Consider the following 15838-nt stretch of genomic DNA (forward strand, 5'->3'; position numbering starts at 1 on the left):
CGGGCAAGTCACCGGCCAGCTTGAGCTCCAGACTGCTTTGATTTTTCATTGCACCCCCAAAATTCAGCTTCATCACTGCCTCTGAAGGCAAATAACCAGCAGCTCGACCCCGCAGAGCTCCAGCGAGCCCTCTCCCTCCTCAAACACCCCTCCAGCCAGGGCTTCTCTCGGGAGAAACTCCACACCAGCTATTTTTCGTCCTGGCATGCAGCCACACTGGGCTCAGCCCCTTGCTCTGGGGTAGGGAAGCAGGCGTCTGCACGTGTAAATAATTGTGCATGTATATAGGGCAGCGCCGGCCCGCGGGGCTGGTGCAGGCACGGATGCATTTTTCTTGCCTCCTTAGGCAAGCTGGAAAATGTCACTTGCTCGCTAGGCAATCGCTAAACATTTTGCTGCCCGAAGTGACCACCTGCTCTGCGTGTGCAGGAGCAGGTTACAAGCACGTGTCTAGCACTGAGCACACATTTCTCTCTTTGTTTTTTTTTTCCTCCATATGTTCACTTGATTTTTTACAGCCACACAATGATTTAGGGCAGGGGCCCAAAACTGGGGCAAACATACCCACCTCTGTTCTCCGCCTCTTCTTTTTTTTTTTCATTTGTCCCAGCAAAGCCCACCGTGCAGAGAAATACCTGCTGACGGCCCAGAAGCTACTGCACACCCCAAAACCAAAAGAAGATGCTTGAGGAGGTCCCTGAGTGGTCCTTATTCACATGCAGGAGTCCTACAAGTGCCACAGGGGCTGCTGTTTCTCCGTGTCCTGGCTCCTCCACCCACAGGGAGGAACACGAGCATCTGCTGGAGGAGTCAAATTCACAAGCAGGTGGCTCGCTGCTGAACCCCACGCTAATAAAAAATAAATGTGGTTAGGGGAGAGGGTTCATGGTGTGAGTGGAGCAAGCACCCCACGGCGAGCACAGGAGGAGACACCGAGTCCTTCCTGACCCGTGTGTGCAGAAGTAAGAGGAGGAGGATGAAAGGGATGAAGGGAGCAGGGAGACTTTGCACAAAGCTGACGCTCTCCAGGTAGAGGGCAGCTGAAGATGCTTCAAAAGGGCCTGTGCTTCCCATCTCCTAGCAACAGATGCCAGCAAAAAAAGCCAAGGAAGATGGTCAAAAGACAGCTTTGCTTGAGAACTATTTATTTTTTTGGCCAGGGGACTCCCATGCCTCTTCTTTGGGCTCCTTACGGACACCAGCACTGCTGCCCTCACCCCAGCCAGGCTGCTGCTTGCCCCAGCTAACAGGTCTGTGTGCCTTCAGCCCCGCTCAGATTGCCACTCATCGCAATTTTACTCAGGTCAATAGGGCCACAGTCATCCATAGGTGGCCAAGAAACTCCACAGCCAAAAAAAAAAGGGCCCCCAGTAATGATATACAGGACGGTGCTTAGCTGGGATGGAGCGCTCTGCCTCTTGGGGTCTGCTGCTGCTGACTGCTTTGGACTCCATCTGGTTGCCAGCAACTGGATTTGTCCACGAGCAGCAAACAGGGCAATATCTACAGACCCCATATCTACAGACCCCAAAGCATCTGGCACCAAAACATTTTAAGCCATCAGGAAGTGGCTGGAGGGCACCGTGCTCAGTGCTTTTAAAGGCTCTGGGGGGCAGGGGGAAACCTGCGTCCACAGGAAAACGACACCCTCCCCTCATGGCTGTATCAGTTACAGAAGATGCATTAAAAGGTTTTAGCAGTGATCCCTTGTCAATAATCTGGATCTCTGAGTCCCACTGCTTTCGTGTCCCTGCTCGAACCCTCCTGGGAGCAAAATGTCCCAGCACAAGGGACATAGCACAGATATGACAGAAAAGGCAGGGGAAAGGTAATAGAAAAAGAGATACTGGGCAGAGAAGAAAGATCAGAGGCAGCAATCTGTATGAACACAGACAGATCAGGAGTTTAAAGGGAGGTGATTCTTCCCTCTACGCCTGTACAAATGATTTCCTTCCCTCTGCGGTTCCTCCCTCCCCTCTCCCCTGATGATTTGAAGGCTCTGGGAGCTGCAGTAAGTGTGACTGTCTTTCCGTGCAAGCCAGCCAAAAATTTAGCGAGGCAGGAGGAAAACACTCTTTTTCCATCATCAGTGTTCAATAAAAAGTTGTTTGTTTTTTTAAATGAAGAGAAATCGGGGAAGAGTCCAAGCTGGGAATCATTAAAAAACACAACCAAAAGATAAAACCAAAGAAAGATGGGGTGGAAAAATATGCTCGGGCAACCCTTCCAGCTCTGAGCCAGCCTCCAACACTTCTCAGGTAATGTGAGGCCTTAAAACAGAGCTGAATCTGCACGCTGCTGAGGTGGAGATGGACAAACGGGCTGGGAAGAGCCTCAGAGAAGAGGTCCCAGCAAACATCACTGGGTACTGCAAATTTCACCCTCCTTCGTGAAAGCAGACAGCAGGACATTTGTCTGATTCAGAGGAAAAGCCAGCAGTGAGGAGTTTGTCCCTCGTTAAACCCCAGAGAAACCCCACGGGAGCTGCACGATGAGCCCAGCCACAGGCGAGTGGCACTTTTCAGTCTTGCTGTGCACGGGATGACTTCTCATTATGTAAGGTAAATGAGAAAGGGTGGAACCAAAGAAGCTATTCCTGATGCAATCAAAACTCACCAAGACACGACTGCAGGAATGCACGTTTCCTGTCCTTCGACAGCATTCCCAGCTCGCAGGAACAGGAAGGTTGTAGGATGAAGACTCTTGATTTATTTTTTTTCCCCTCGAGACCTTCATCTTCCTTTGCCACCAAATGCTGCCTGGAGCCCATCCAAAGCTTTCCAGGAGCACAGCGTCTTGAGCGTGCATGCCTTGCAGCTTTTCCATTCTTCTGACGTTGTAAAACTGTCTTGTAAAAGCAAAATTAAAGGCTTGAGTGCTGGCCACAAAGCCCTCACTGTGGGCATGTTTTCTGTTGTATGCAACTCCAAGAGAGAGGGGGAAGGGAGAAAAGAGAGGGGCAATGCTATAGGCATTAAACTTCTTTATAAATCTATTGAAGGCATTTTATCACTTCCCGACATTCGTCCATAAAAACCACTCAGCTACGTTTACAAATTATAAAATTAGTTTTTATGTGCAGGGTCCAGCTAATGGCACAGCTAAATCTAGGGAGCAGGAAGATTAGATGCTTCTCCTTTCTTTGCGGCGGGATTTATCTCGCAGCATCCATCCTGGGGTGGAACACTTTCCCTCCCAAGCCAAAGCTTTCAAAGGCCAAGAGATGTGAGCACTGAGCAGAGAGCTTTGGAGAAGCTGCATCTGTGGCCAGCAACCAGAGCCGGGTGGCTCAGGAAAACCTTTGTGGTCCACGAAAATGTAGCATTTGTGCTAAGTTAGGGAGCACAGAACTGCAGAATTGAAATCCCACGCAAGGCAATTTACACATATGGGATGCGTGGAAGAGGTGATATTAAGAACTTTATTCTCCCTGCTCTCATAAATCGGGTGCATGCCTCGCACCGTGCTCTCAGCAGAGTGCCATGGTGGTGGTAAGCATCCAGCCGTGTTTGGACACCACAGGGGTGGCCTCTCACCAAGCACCTAGGCCATACGATACCTGGGAGCTGTTATTACATGCGCTTGGTTCCCTGCCATGATGTTCAGAGGAACAGCGGGCAGCAGCGAGCAAGTCCCCAGTGGTCTCCCTCTTCTTGGCTCCAGCCCAAGGCCCCACCTAGTCCACTTCTCTAGAAGAGTGCAAGAAGACCCATTACGGAGACAGAGCTAGCATAAATATTAATTCAGCACAGCACAGCTGCCGGGAAGGGCGGGGGGATGCATCTCTGCCCTTCCTGCACAGGGCCAGACACACTCCTTCCCAGCTCCGTGCTTCACCCCTGCTCGCCTCCCCTCCTCCCTGGCACCTCTCCAGACTCCCCAGGCACTACGTGGGGTGCAAAAAGAGGTTCAGCATCGCTTACCTGGTCCGTGGGGATGCTGCCTGCTTCCCCGTGGCAGCCCCGTGCTTACGGCAGAGCAAGGTCACCTCCCGATGCATTTGGCCACTTGCTAATCCTCGCACTGCTGGGGATCAATGTTGCAGGGGAGGAGGGAAACAAACACAGCAGTTCCCCCAATTAAGGCTGGAGGAAGAAACAAAAGCTAATCAGCCTTGAGCACAGGGGACATAAAGGGAACAAGCTTCTTCAAGGCATGTTCTCAGCTTTACTTCTTGGCTCTCTTTAAAAAAAAAAATCATTTCACTCTGTAGCATATTAATCACCACAAGACAGCCTCAGCAAGAGTTAGCCATGTACCAGGCAGGGACTGGGAGGACACTGTGTTATCGCAGGATTATTTACTTTTATAACCTTTGCAGGAATGAGAGAGAACTACATTAGACAAACTGCCCCGCACGCTGCCTCCCGATTCAGTTGTGCACACTCCAGAAGGGCTGATGCTCTGCTTGTCACAAGAGCATCACAGAACAGCACTGCCATGATCCATGGGTGGCTTTGGAGGCAGCTGGACTCAGAGGGGGGCTCTGGAGCATCCCTTGGCTCCCCACAAGGGATGCTCAGGACCAGAGGCCACCCGGGATTGCACTGTGTCCCAGGGATGTGTGATGGCACACGGCAAAGCAGCACGTGCAGCAGGATGCTCACAGCCTCCCTACTGCTCCCCCTGGGTTTCCCTCTCCAAAGGAGCACAGGCACAAGCCTTCCAAAGGCTCAGCTCATTGCACACCAAGAAAGAGCCTGCAATAAACTGAGAGCCCTCCCCTAGCACCACCCTCATCTGACCTGCAGCTCCACGCTTGATGCATCCCTTGAGCAAATAAAATCCCTTCTTCTGCACCTCTTCTCCCTGCCCTCATACAGAAACAAGTTGTGCTGGGAGCAGCTTTACCCCACCAGTGTTTTTTCCCCCTGGTCCACCAGCTGCAGCCTGGAACTGCTTCAAAACTCAGCTGGGAAAAACAAAATGGTTACCTCCAGCCTCCGCTGCGACGAGCCAAGCCTTGCAGTCAAAGTTTCCATTTCCCTGATTTCCATTTGCCTCTGAACCCGTGTCTTGCACCCTCCGGAGCCGTCTCCCATCTCCGCAGAGCTCCGTGGATGACATCCTGATCTACAAACGTATAAAGGAGGCTTTGTTTGCAAGATAAGGGCCACGAAATGCAAATAAAAAGCCCCAAATAGCTCAAGATCAAACAGGGTCCATATCTATCCTTTCAAAGGCATCCAGGCTGCAGAGCTCGCTATAAGCAATGGTTTTGTTTGGAACATCAAATATGATACTAAAAGCATCTTCTGCGTGAAAACAACATGCATATGAGTTTGTTTATGTTATAACTTTAATCTCTCCAATAACGGGTCTTTAAAGCTTATTTCAGGCTGAAAAAATAATACTGAGTAATGAATCAGGGCCTTAAGAGGCTGATAAGCAGCAGGGAATCATTGCAGAGAGTGTACTCCTGATTTAATTAAAGTCTTAAAGATACTCCCAGCGACAAAATCCATTCGCCCATCAAAATGATGAAAAGACTGCGAGCTCCCTTCAACTCACCTGCCCACCTCGTGAATCTCCTGGCCGGGAGCAGACCGTGGGGGCACAGAGCACGCCACCTACTTCAGAGTTGGTTTGGGTTTTTTTTTTTTGGCTCAGCAGGGAGGTAGGGTCATTCTGAGGCAAGCAAAGCTTTGCTTTTCTTCTTTCTTTCTACACAAAATTAAAAGCAGAGAGAAAAGGGAAAAAAAAAAAAAAAAAAGGTTCACTGGGGGAGTGGTGCTTTTTTTTTTTTTTTTTTAAGGTTAGCATTCAAGAAGAAGGACTCAAAGAATCTCATTTCAGAAACGTGCAAAGAAGTGGTTTGATTTTATTTTAAATTGCTACTTTCTGCTTTCTTTCCTTTGTTGAGTTCAAGACAAATAATGTCAGCTGACCTGAAACTGTATTTTTCAATAAATGCACTTACGTACGTTCAAAAAAAAAGCCTAGTTTTTTCAGCCTTAATTTATGCAAAACCACTAATTTTAAGTTGTTGGCTTTCTGCTATAGATAAACAGCCTGAACAAAGGGCTGGATAAAGATGACTCTCACCAGTGTATTAAAAGGGCTGACAGAAAGAAAAAACATAATACTGTATATTAGAAATGGAAAAATATCAAGTGAGTATAGCCAAACTACTAGAAATATGTACAGCCAGGGAGCACCAGCATCAACACTTGCACTCCCAACTCCCCTTTCACTCTTAGGTTTCACGTATCGTGGCATTACATACACACTCCCCGTGAAAACCTCAAATTAAGCAGCCTAACATTACCTGGAATGGCTTGGAGTGACCTCAAGAACCAGCTCTCTCTGCTCGGAGCCAGTGGTTGAATTTTTCCTGCAGAGGAGCACTTCATCCCCTGGGTAACCCTCTGCAGGGCCTCGGGGACGGGTGCTCCATTTACTCATTAAATAATTCTGACTCATGAACACATCAGAAAACTTGCATTGTGGCCTTTGACAGTTTACCTCTATAAAGGCAAAGTTTGTCGAAGAAATCATTTTCTGCAAATCATTCATGCAGCATTAGTCATGTTTGTCCCTTCCTCCAAGCCTCGCGGAGACAGCTCCAATAATTTTTATTATTTCCCTTGCCTTGCCCTGCACCCTCATCTATCTCGACCGAGTGAACTTGCAACTTTATCTCATCTTCCTGCAGTGGCAGATCAAGACAGAACTGCTTGTCCTGGCCAAGAGGAATGGTTTTAAATATTGTTTTCATCTTTTTTTTTTTTTTTTTTTCCTCTGCAGACAACCTAAATGCCACTAATACCCCAGTCTGGGCTGGCTGTTGGCCTTCAGAGGGGTCCAACCAAGAAGGAATAATGAGCATGGGGACAGGACTGGAAGGGCAAATCTTATTGATTTTATTCACCTCCATGGCTTTTATTGGTCTAACTATGACTAGCCTCTTTCTGCTGTTTTTAAACCACCCAAAGTGCCTATGGGCATCTCTCATCCCTACACGTTTCTTTCAGCCACGTGCAAAGCAGAGCACGGAGACAAGATGAGAAAGATGCCCTTAAAGGTAACCTTAAAGATGATCAGCCTTGCACACCTCTGGGCCCACGAGCACATCCCCCCTTGGGTTACATCTTAGGTGAGAAGCCAGTTTTTAAGGAACTTCTCTATGCAAGAGAGAAGTATCCTAAACATCTGGGTTTTATTTACTTTTATTTTTTTCCCCGAAACTCAGCAGAATTTTTAGAAGATCTGCACATTTATATCTGGCTGCTGAGCAGGGAAAAGCTGTTCCTGAGCCATCTCCACTGTATATTTTCTTCTGACATAAATATGAATTAAGGTTACGGCCGAGTGTGATCTTTGCAGGAAAAAGTGTAGATTACATCAATGTGACCCATTAAAGCAATCTTAAATACCCAGTGATGGTTCGTTATTGCACGTTACTTTTCTTCCTGATGTAGAATTTATTCAATATATTGAGGAAAAAAAAGGTCTCCAGGAAGGCAGTGCCTATGCATCACATTAATAAGAGGAGACAAAGCGAGGGATGGGCTGGACACATTGGAAGAGGAGTCTCCATTTATCCAAGCCTGCTGGATGAATTAAAATACCCTTCCTGAAGGGCACGTAGGCCAAAGGGAAAAACCTTAATTAGCAAAAGTCAGAAAGAGCAAGGGCATCCTTATCGCATGCAGCAACAGATCATGCTGTGCACAATATGAAAAACAGATAAAATACTATGCCTGCCTGAAGATGCTCAGGAACCCAAGAAATTTGAGGGCTAACCAGCTGCAGTGCTTCCCTCCCATCTCCTCTCAGGTATAAATATTGCAGCCTGCAGCAGGCTTGATCTGGGAGCTTCTAGGATCACCTACAGCAGTTTTAGGGGACGATATAGGTCAGAGGATGTATGTTTACAAAAAGGGTGGCTCAAATGCAGCCAGGGCTCCTGTGCCCCATCAGTGAAGGGACTTCCCAGACATGAGGGGCCACTGGCTGTGGCTGTTTCTTCCAGCTTCTGCTCGTGACTCAGCCATGACCTCAAACGCCACCGCCTAATTAGCTTGTAGGTTTGTGACTGCTTTAGTACCTCTGCCCCACTGCAAAGCAAGAAACAGCACGTGGAGCTGCAAGTTGGGTTTCCGAGCAGAAGAGAGGGTGGAGAGCTCCCCAGAGCATCGCCGCTCACTCCCTTCCCCATCCCTTGCTCAGAGAGCAGGGCCAGAAAGCTGCAAGGCTCTTCAAGCTCAGGGAAGATGGGACTTCACAAGCCCTAAAAAAGCCTCTTCCTTTATTTCACATTTTCCCTCTGCAACCCAAATAACCCAAATCTGGGTTTATAAACATTTTGCTGTGAGTCGAGTCTAGAGCGACCTTTTTCCCCCCCTCACACCTATGTGATTCAATTAGAAAAAAAAACAAAACTGCCTGGAACAAGAGGAGCTTGTGCTACAGAAAGAAAAAACACTCAAACACAAGACTGATGGAAGTGAGCACGTACACTTACCAGCTTTTCTCCCTTGCAGACAGCACAGCGCTAAAGACACATGTATCGGAGGCAGCTCATCCTGAGCCATGCTGGGTCACCACCCCACACACGATCCCGAAGGCTAATTTCAGAGCTGAAGAAAAAAAAAAAAAGAGCTGGCTCCTGCCAGATGCTCCTGTGGGTACCTCTGATGCTGTGGATAGCAGCGTGATCCCCAGGGAATCACACCTTAAATCACTCAGAGGGGCTTGGGCAGCTTGTGGGCCGCTGCTGCTGCAAGGTGAGATGCTGCACGTCTTCCATTCTGCTAATTCACAAAACAACATTAAACGCCAAAGAATAAAGGGCTCTCTTTTAAGAAATGGATTCACAAAGGTTAGGAGAGGGTCCCTTGGCATGCAGAACAGGTCAGGCAAAAAGCCTTCAGCTTCAGGTGAGTTTTGTGTTCCCTCTCCTCCCCCTGCAGGCTCCTTCCTGCAGGACAGGACTTTGCACGGTGCCTGCCCCAAGGCTTGGGGGAACATTTTGGGTTGGAAGGGGCCTTGGGATGTGATGGTGACAATGCCCTTGCACAGGACCTAAAATGAGGCCAACACAGGTTCAGGATTCAGGGCACAAATGCCCTGCACTGTCACGCTCCTCTTCCTACCATCACCCACTGGGAAACGGGAAATTGCTAGCCGGGAAGAAAGAGCAGAGGGAACCAAGACCAAGTCGAAGCCTACCTTTTTCCTCCAAAATTTTCCAGTTGGGTCAGCTTCTTTATTCTCTGTATCTTCCTTCCAATTTTCTGAGTTCTTCATGCATCTAATTAATGATTCAGATCATTAACGTTTTTGGAACAAATTCTCTTCCCATCCATAAAGCGGCCGTGCCAATTCTTAGCCCTAATTTTAAACAACATATTTTGTTTAAGCTTTCCACACAGAAAACAGCTCGAGACCAAAAGATTTTCCTGTCTCTTCACAAGACAATTATTCAGAGCACTATCAGCAGATCTCAACGCACCTTCATCTGCGAGGATTTCTCCCAGCACTGCCACTCAGTCCACCCACCTATAGATGCACGCAGGGCTACAATCGATACATGTTAATTAAGCTGTAGCCCACTCCAATTAAAATTATAGGATCTGAAGGACAGACATTTATTTTTGTCAGTAAATTAATTTAAGCATTCATTAATTTTAACTTTAATTTCTGAATTATATATCACTTTAATGATAAATAATTCCTCTCATTACAGGGGAAACATATGGAACAGAAAGATAAAATGGAAGAGGCTTAGACCCAGCGAGAAACGTGTTCTCCAGCACTTCCTTCTCTTTCGGCACATCAGCAACCCCATTTATGTCAGCAAACTGGGCTCTTTTGAAAATTTGGCTGGCGAGTGCAGCGCTGAAATAAGAACAGAGATTCTTTGAGTATCTCACCTCCTTCTCTGCTGGGAACATGAAAGCCTGGCTGTGAAATCTCGGTGTTTTAGAATAGCTGAAACTTTGTGCGTGCTACCAAAACAAACACTTTTCTGGGGAAATAAAAATATTACCGTGTTAACAGTTTGTTCTTTGAGGGGGGAGGGTTATTTCGACAGAGCAAGGCAGGTTGTTTGACAGCTTACCTGCTTTTTTTTTTTTTCCACCTGGTTTTGTAAAGTGAGGGTCGTGCAGCGTCCCACACTGTTAAACCCTCCCTGCTTGGGAGTTGGGGCAGCTGGTTACATGTGGAGCACACCAGTTTTGGGCCTCCTTTTCCCAGCAGATGCTGGGTGGCAGACAACCCAGGCTGCCCAAACGCAGCTTTTAACCCACTCTTTATCCCGAGGGACTGCCCAGCTCCTCACCTATCAGCATCCCTCAAGCTTTCTCTGCTCCACCTCAGGGCAGAATTCAGCGAGCATCCATCCCACAGCCTCTTCCTCCTGTACAAAGCAGAACACGGCGTCTGGCGCCCTAAAACGTCTCTCCCCGAGATCACAAGCTCTTCACCCCGCCAAGCACATCCATGCAGCGCTTCCCGTAGCTGGGATGCTGTATAAATAGCAGCGCTGCCTACTGAGACTCCTCCACGCAGACGTACCGTACCCTGCCTGGGACCTGTCAAATGCCAAAAATCAAAATAGATTAGCTGAATAAATTATTCAGTGAAGAGCAGCGTCACTCCTCCAGCACTGTGCCGGACTGGTAATAATTGATCAGCTTCGCAGCCGATGGTGGTAAACAAACAGCAAAACGAAACTGTTCAGCGAACAGCCTACCTGAAAAAAAAAGAGCTAGAAAAGCACCAGATCTCGGCCTCCAGGGAGCTTGAGACCTGCAGTGCAATTGCGTTTCTCCCCTTGAAGGATCATCCCATGAAACAAGGACTTGCCCTCTTCCCAGCCCAGTTTTACAGCTCTCATAGTAAACTGTCGCTGCTGCATTTTCAGAGCATCAAAGCAACTACAAACTGAGGAGCGTGTCACCCTCCCACGACGCCAGAATTAGCCACAATGCCTTCCCAAGATCCGTACCCTTCCTTCCCCTTGGAGAGCCATCCATCCCTAGCAGGGCAGCTTTGCTGAAGTCGGAGGGATTCCTCCTGCGAGCAGCAGCCCAGCAGGCAGCACTTCTGGCTACCTGGACAAAGGCATGCAGGAGAGAGCCCAGAGCAGGTGGAGGGAGATCAGCAGCTTGGAAAGCTTCAGCAGGAACACGCAGCAGCTACGTAACAGAGAAGGCTCAGTCAAAAAGTGGGGCAGCAAAAGAGGAACTATGCAAAACATGACTGGTAATCTTCTGTTTCTTCACTAGTGAAGAGATTTGAGCGTTTAAAAAAGCCTTTCCCTCCATACATCCATCAGCTCTTCTTCTATCCAACCGTGCTGCTGAATTCCCATTTTTATGACATCAGTGCATGTTGCTATAGAGATAATTAATTAACACAACATAATAAATTCAGCCATTTTATTACTTTGCAGGTTGACGTAGGATTGGAAATAGATGGGTGGGTAGAAAACCTTACTTCTAAAAAGCAATATCTTTAATGATCCTCCGAGCACCGAGTGAGACAGTTGGGCCTGAAAATCATTTCTGTGGTACACGAAATGTGCTGCATTTGGTGTAATCACAGTCATTAGGCGCCCAGGGGAGAATTAGAAAAATAGCAATAAAGATGAATGAAGGTTCAGCCGAACGACTGCAGGTGGGGAAAAAGTTCCCTGAGCATCCAGCAAAAGAAAAAACTTTCAGCAAAATGCACCGGCTCACCAGGCACTGGGCTGGAGATGCTGCAAGCTGTGACGTCCTAGGGGCTAACCCTCGGAGTCCCCAAATGCCAGTCGCCCCCAAAATTCATCTTTCCAGGGGCAGCTCCTCCTCATGAGACTTTCTGAGCAAGCAAAGGGGGCTGAGAAAGCTCTCAGCACCCAGAGGACTCAGCGATGAAGCAGGTGCTGATGAAGGGAGGTGTTCCTGCCAGACCAGAAACTTTCACCTCTCTCCTCTGCAGCTGCCTCCTGGCTGTCAGCGTGGCATTTACTGATGCCCTCCTCAGCTGTGACTTGTCAGCACGTGCAAGGAAGATGGCTCTTTAATGATGGATGTAACTCCACCCAGGAGCTTGCCTTCCTACCAAGAACCAGGGCAAAAAAAACACCCGCACTGATGGTGTTGAGCATTCAAGTAGGTGCCACACTTAGAGTTTGATCTAACTCAGCCCTTGGTGTTAATTTAGAAAATTAAAATCCGTCCCCTTTCCAAGCAGGGCCTTCTTTTATTACTTGTCCTGCTAATTACAAGCTTTTTATACTTTTCAGTTCAGGGTCTCTGCCTTCCGAGGTTAGAAAGAAGAAAGCAGCACAGACAAAATTAGGTCACTTAACCCTCAGGATGCTACCATTTGTTAGCAAAGGTTGCTCTCCGTGCAATGTAGCAAAGGAGAAAGTGCTTCAAGAGAGCCACATGCAGAATAAATGAGCGAAGGACTGTTTTCAGACAAAAGTGACATCATTGAGCAATGCCTGCCCTCCACAACCACGGGAGCTTTGTCACGCTGTAATGTTTTCATGGCAAGCTTCACTCTCATGCCAGAAGTGACAGCATCTGCGCTTCTTACAGCACTGCCCAGTGAAAAGCAGCCAACCGAGCTAGACAAAAAAAATCAGAGGCATTTAACAGAGAAATCAGGAGGCCAGAATGCTGTTGTCCAATTTATAAGCTGTCTCCGCAATATGTTATTTCGATAAATGTATGGGAAAGTGTGCAGCTTTTATATTGCATTCATGTAAAACACATGTGAGGAAAATGAGAACAAAAACTACCCAAGTATTAAATGTATTATGATCTGTTTGGAGACTTCAGCATCAGCTACCAATTCTTTAGAGGCTCAGCTACTTTCAATAGGGTAAATTGCACGGAGTCATTAAAATCCAGAGCTTATTGCATACCATCTGCAGGCAGAGATAGTTTCTCTATTCCCAAGTCACAGTTGCTTTCCTGGCAGGCTGCTGCTTTGACCTGTTGCAAGATTTCTTCACGTCTGCCTGCAACACGCTCCCCGAGGAGACGGGTCCACCTTTAGGGGTCAGCTTAGCTGCAGAAACAGAGAGGTTATGAGACAATTTGAATGGCAGGGCACAAGCCACCAAAATACTTGCTTGATCCACACCCAAAAAAAGAGAGTAAAACCCACACTCTTGCAGCAAGCAGCTGCTGCTGCACAGGTTTGTAACCGGAATAAAGAGAAGACTTTTTCCTAAACCCAGACGACAACCCAACCCAGGGAGCAGAGGCAAGAAATCATCTATGGTGAGAGTAACAATGGGCAATTTAGCTTGATTATATCCTTGCAGATCTTCCTATTTATAACAGTTTGCATTATTTTGAATGCAAACTGTGGTTGTTTTTTTTTTTTTTTTCCTGTGCATCAGCTCTCGCAACCAGAAGTTGTCATTAGCTCCTGATTAAAAGAGGCTTTAAATAAAGAGCAGAAACAAGTCCAAACAGAGTGCTGCCGCATCCCTGTCCTGCTCTATCAGCCTGACTGCCGCAAATGTCAGATGTATTTACTGCTTGGAGCCCACTAAGCTCCTCTCCTGTAGAAGAAGTAAAACTGGGAATACTGGGCCAGGTGGGAGGAAAAAAAAAAAAAAAAAAAAGCAGAGGAGAAAAGAGGTAAATAAATAAGCAGGACCCGTGTGTCCATGAGGATACTGGTCCTGGTGCCTCACGCTAACAACATGCATGCAAGTCTGCACACAGATGCAGCAAACAAATTAAATCAGCTTCGCTAGCGAGAGCCTGACCTTTTCTATCTTCCCCCCAGCAGAAATCAAGCTCCAACGGGGACCAAACCGAGGGTTAGAAATAGCAAAGATAATAGTCAGCCATCAGAAGCACAGGAGATTGAAGGGAGAAGACAGGCAGGCGAAAGGACGACCTGAGGAAAACCTGAAATATTGCAAGTCATTCTCTATCGCCAAAATCCAGAGACATAATCTATCCCACTGAAACACTGGCGGTGGGGAATGTGCCCGGGTGAGGCCAGGAGCTCTGTTTTGATGCTCAAAGCAGGAGCCTGCTCTGCTTTATACATCAAACCGCTCCTTTTGGCGCACGTTTGCCGTGTTATTTTTTAGTGGAACAAAATTCCCCTCTAGCAAGGCGCAGTCAAGACACCAAACAAGATTACCTGGAGTTTTTCTCCCTCGACATCACCCGCACCCATTAATTCAAGCCACGGGTTCCTAACCCCAGCGACGGCCAAGCCACAGCCTTTAGGGGATGCCCGCACTTGGCCAACGCCAAGCTGGACAAGCACAGGGCTCTGCTCAGATTATTCAGCCCTTGCTTAATCAGCCAGGAAGTGATAACAGCAGGATCCGAGTGTGAGATACCCTGTTCTGGGGATGTACTAGCTCGGTGTGTTCAGTGTCCAGCAGGAGACACTTTTATAGATGCATTTTGTAGTCAAGATGATGGAAAAATGGATGAAGAGGACGGGATGCTCTGCTTCTGCATCCTTCCTGACCGGGCAGGCCAAGAGCTGGCTGGTGAGCAAAAAAACACTGCTCAGAGAAACTCCCAACCACTGTGCCCTCCTGCACTGCTCCAGGTTGCCTTTCCAACCCCAACGCCTCTCCTGCAGCCTGGAAGCTCAGGGATATCCAAGGGCAGCTGAAAGCAGCCTGGGTTTCCCCCACTCGTGCTGCACGGGGCTCCTCACGGCATGGCAGGGAGCTGAGAGGCCAGCTTCAATAAATGCAGAGCAATTCCATTCAGTGCCACCCTTTAAATGCAACGCTTAATTAACTCTACCGGGGCTGCTTCTGCTCTAACCGCTTGTGTTTTCCTGACCTGGGTGGCATGGAAACACTTCCTCCCTCGGCACGGAGGGCCCGTGGCTTTCCCTCCCGTGCAGGCATCACATTAACCAGAGCCCAGCCCCAAAGAGAAAGAGCTTTTCCTTCAGAAACCTGCAACCACACAGTAGGATTTTTACTGCTCAGGCTTCCCTCGCTTGGACTCTGACCGAGGACCCTGGCAGGGCTGTGGTACTCGAGAGGAAGAGGAGAAACCAAGGCGCTTCCCCCACCAGATCCAACATTCGGAGTCGGAGATGCTGAACTCTACAAAACCAGAGAAAGCAAGTCGTGCAGAAAGCAAGGGGGCGGGAGGGTACAACCAAAACCAGATGTTTGCAGGCAGCTGGCATCTCCGCTTCCCCCAAGACGCTGATGAACACAAACGCTGTGGCTTGACAGACCCCCATCAGCCGCCCTCTTCCTGCGAGGAGAAAATTCAAATCAGCTCTGCTGGATTTAATCATCTTCTCCCCTTAAATAATAAACTAGGGGGAGGAGAGGAAATGGATTTATTCATTTCATGGGTTTATTCATGCCACCAACTGTCCAAAAAAAAAAAAAAAAATGTTTACTGCGCTAAAATAACCTGGGCTCTTGAATAGTGGGGGAAAAAAGTGAAAACACCAAGGGGAGAGGGAGTTGTGAGAACAGCAGCTCCGTGCACACAGGGGCTTTGGCTTCCCCAGGGGCACACATGAGGTCTTCCAGCAGGTAACCACAGGAAAAACGAGGAGAGCAGAGCAGAAGGGAAGGGAGAGAGCCTTGGTTGACTTAGCACAGCCATCGGAGCTGGGCTGCTTGGGCAGAGCTGGGAACATACATTTTTTAAGCAGCCTCATGGGATCCACGCCAAGCCCCAGTGCTAGCTCAGTTTGCACAGCAGCTCCTCGCCCGCTGCCTGTAAAGGTGCTCCTGATGCCAGAGGGAGGTCAGCGGAGGCAGGAGGCCCTGGAATAAGCACAAAAATTCAACGTATCAGGAAAAGCAAAGGCCTCAGAGCATTAGTGAAACACCTCCAGCTTCATCACACGAGGCAGAGCTCCTGCGACA

At 48.2% G+C, this 15838-nt stretch overlaps 1 long non-coding RNA gene across 1 annotated transcript in view; it reads right to left on the minus strand.

Annotated features, from left to right (window-relative positions):
• The window catches only part of LOC311439435, a 147180-nt gene that overhangs the window by 106652 nt on the left and 24690 nt on the right, over positions 1-15838 (minus strand). The window contains exons 9-22 of the long non-coding RNA XR_014694716.1: positions 15609-15736; positions 14900-15209; positions 12872-13017; positions 10958-11147; positions 10525-10541; positions 10289-10366; positions 9736-9843; positions 9458-9504; positions 9175-9336; positions 8468-8756; positions 5512-5664; positions 4935-5073; positions 3924-4085; positions 2617-2848 (exon numbers count right to left, since the gene is read on the minus strand). This is a non-coding gene — a long non-coding RNA (uncharacterized lncRNA). The remainder of the gene's footprint in view (positions 1-2616; positions 2849-3923; positions 4086-4934; positions 5074-5511; positions 5665-8467; positions 8757-9174; positions 9337-9457; positions 9505-9735; positions 9844-10288; positions 10367-10524; positions 10542-10957; positions 11148-12871; positions 13018-14899; positions 15210-15608; positions 15737-15838) is intronic.

This window comes from Aythya ferina (genome assembly GCF_964211825.1).
Source record: "Aythya ferina genome assembly, chromosome: 7".
NCBI lineage: Eukaryota > Metazoa > Chordata > Aves > Anseriformes > Anatidae > Aythya > Aythya ferina.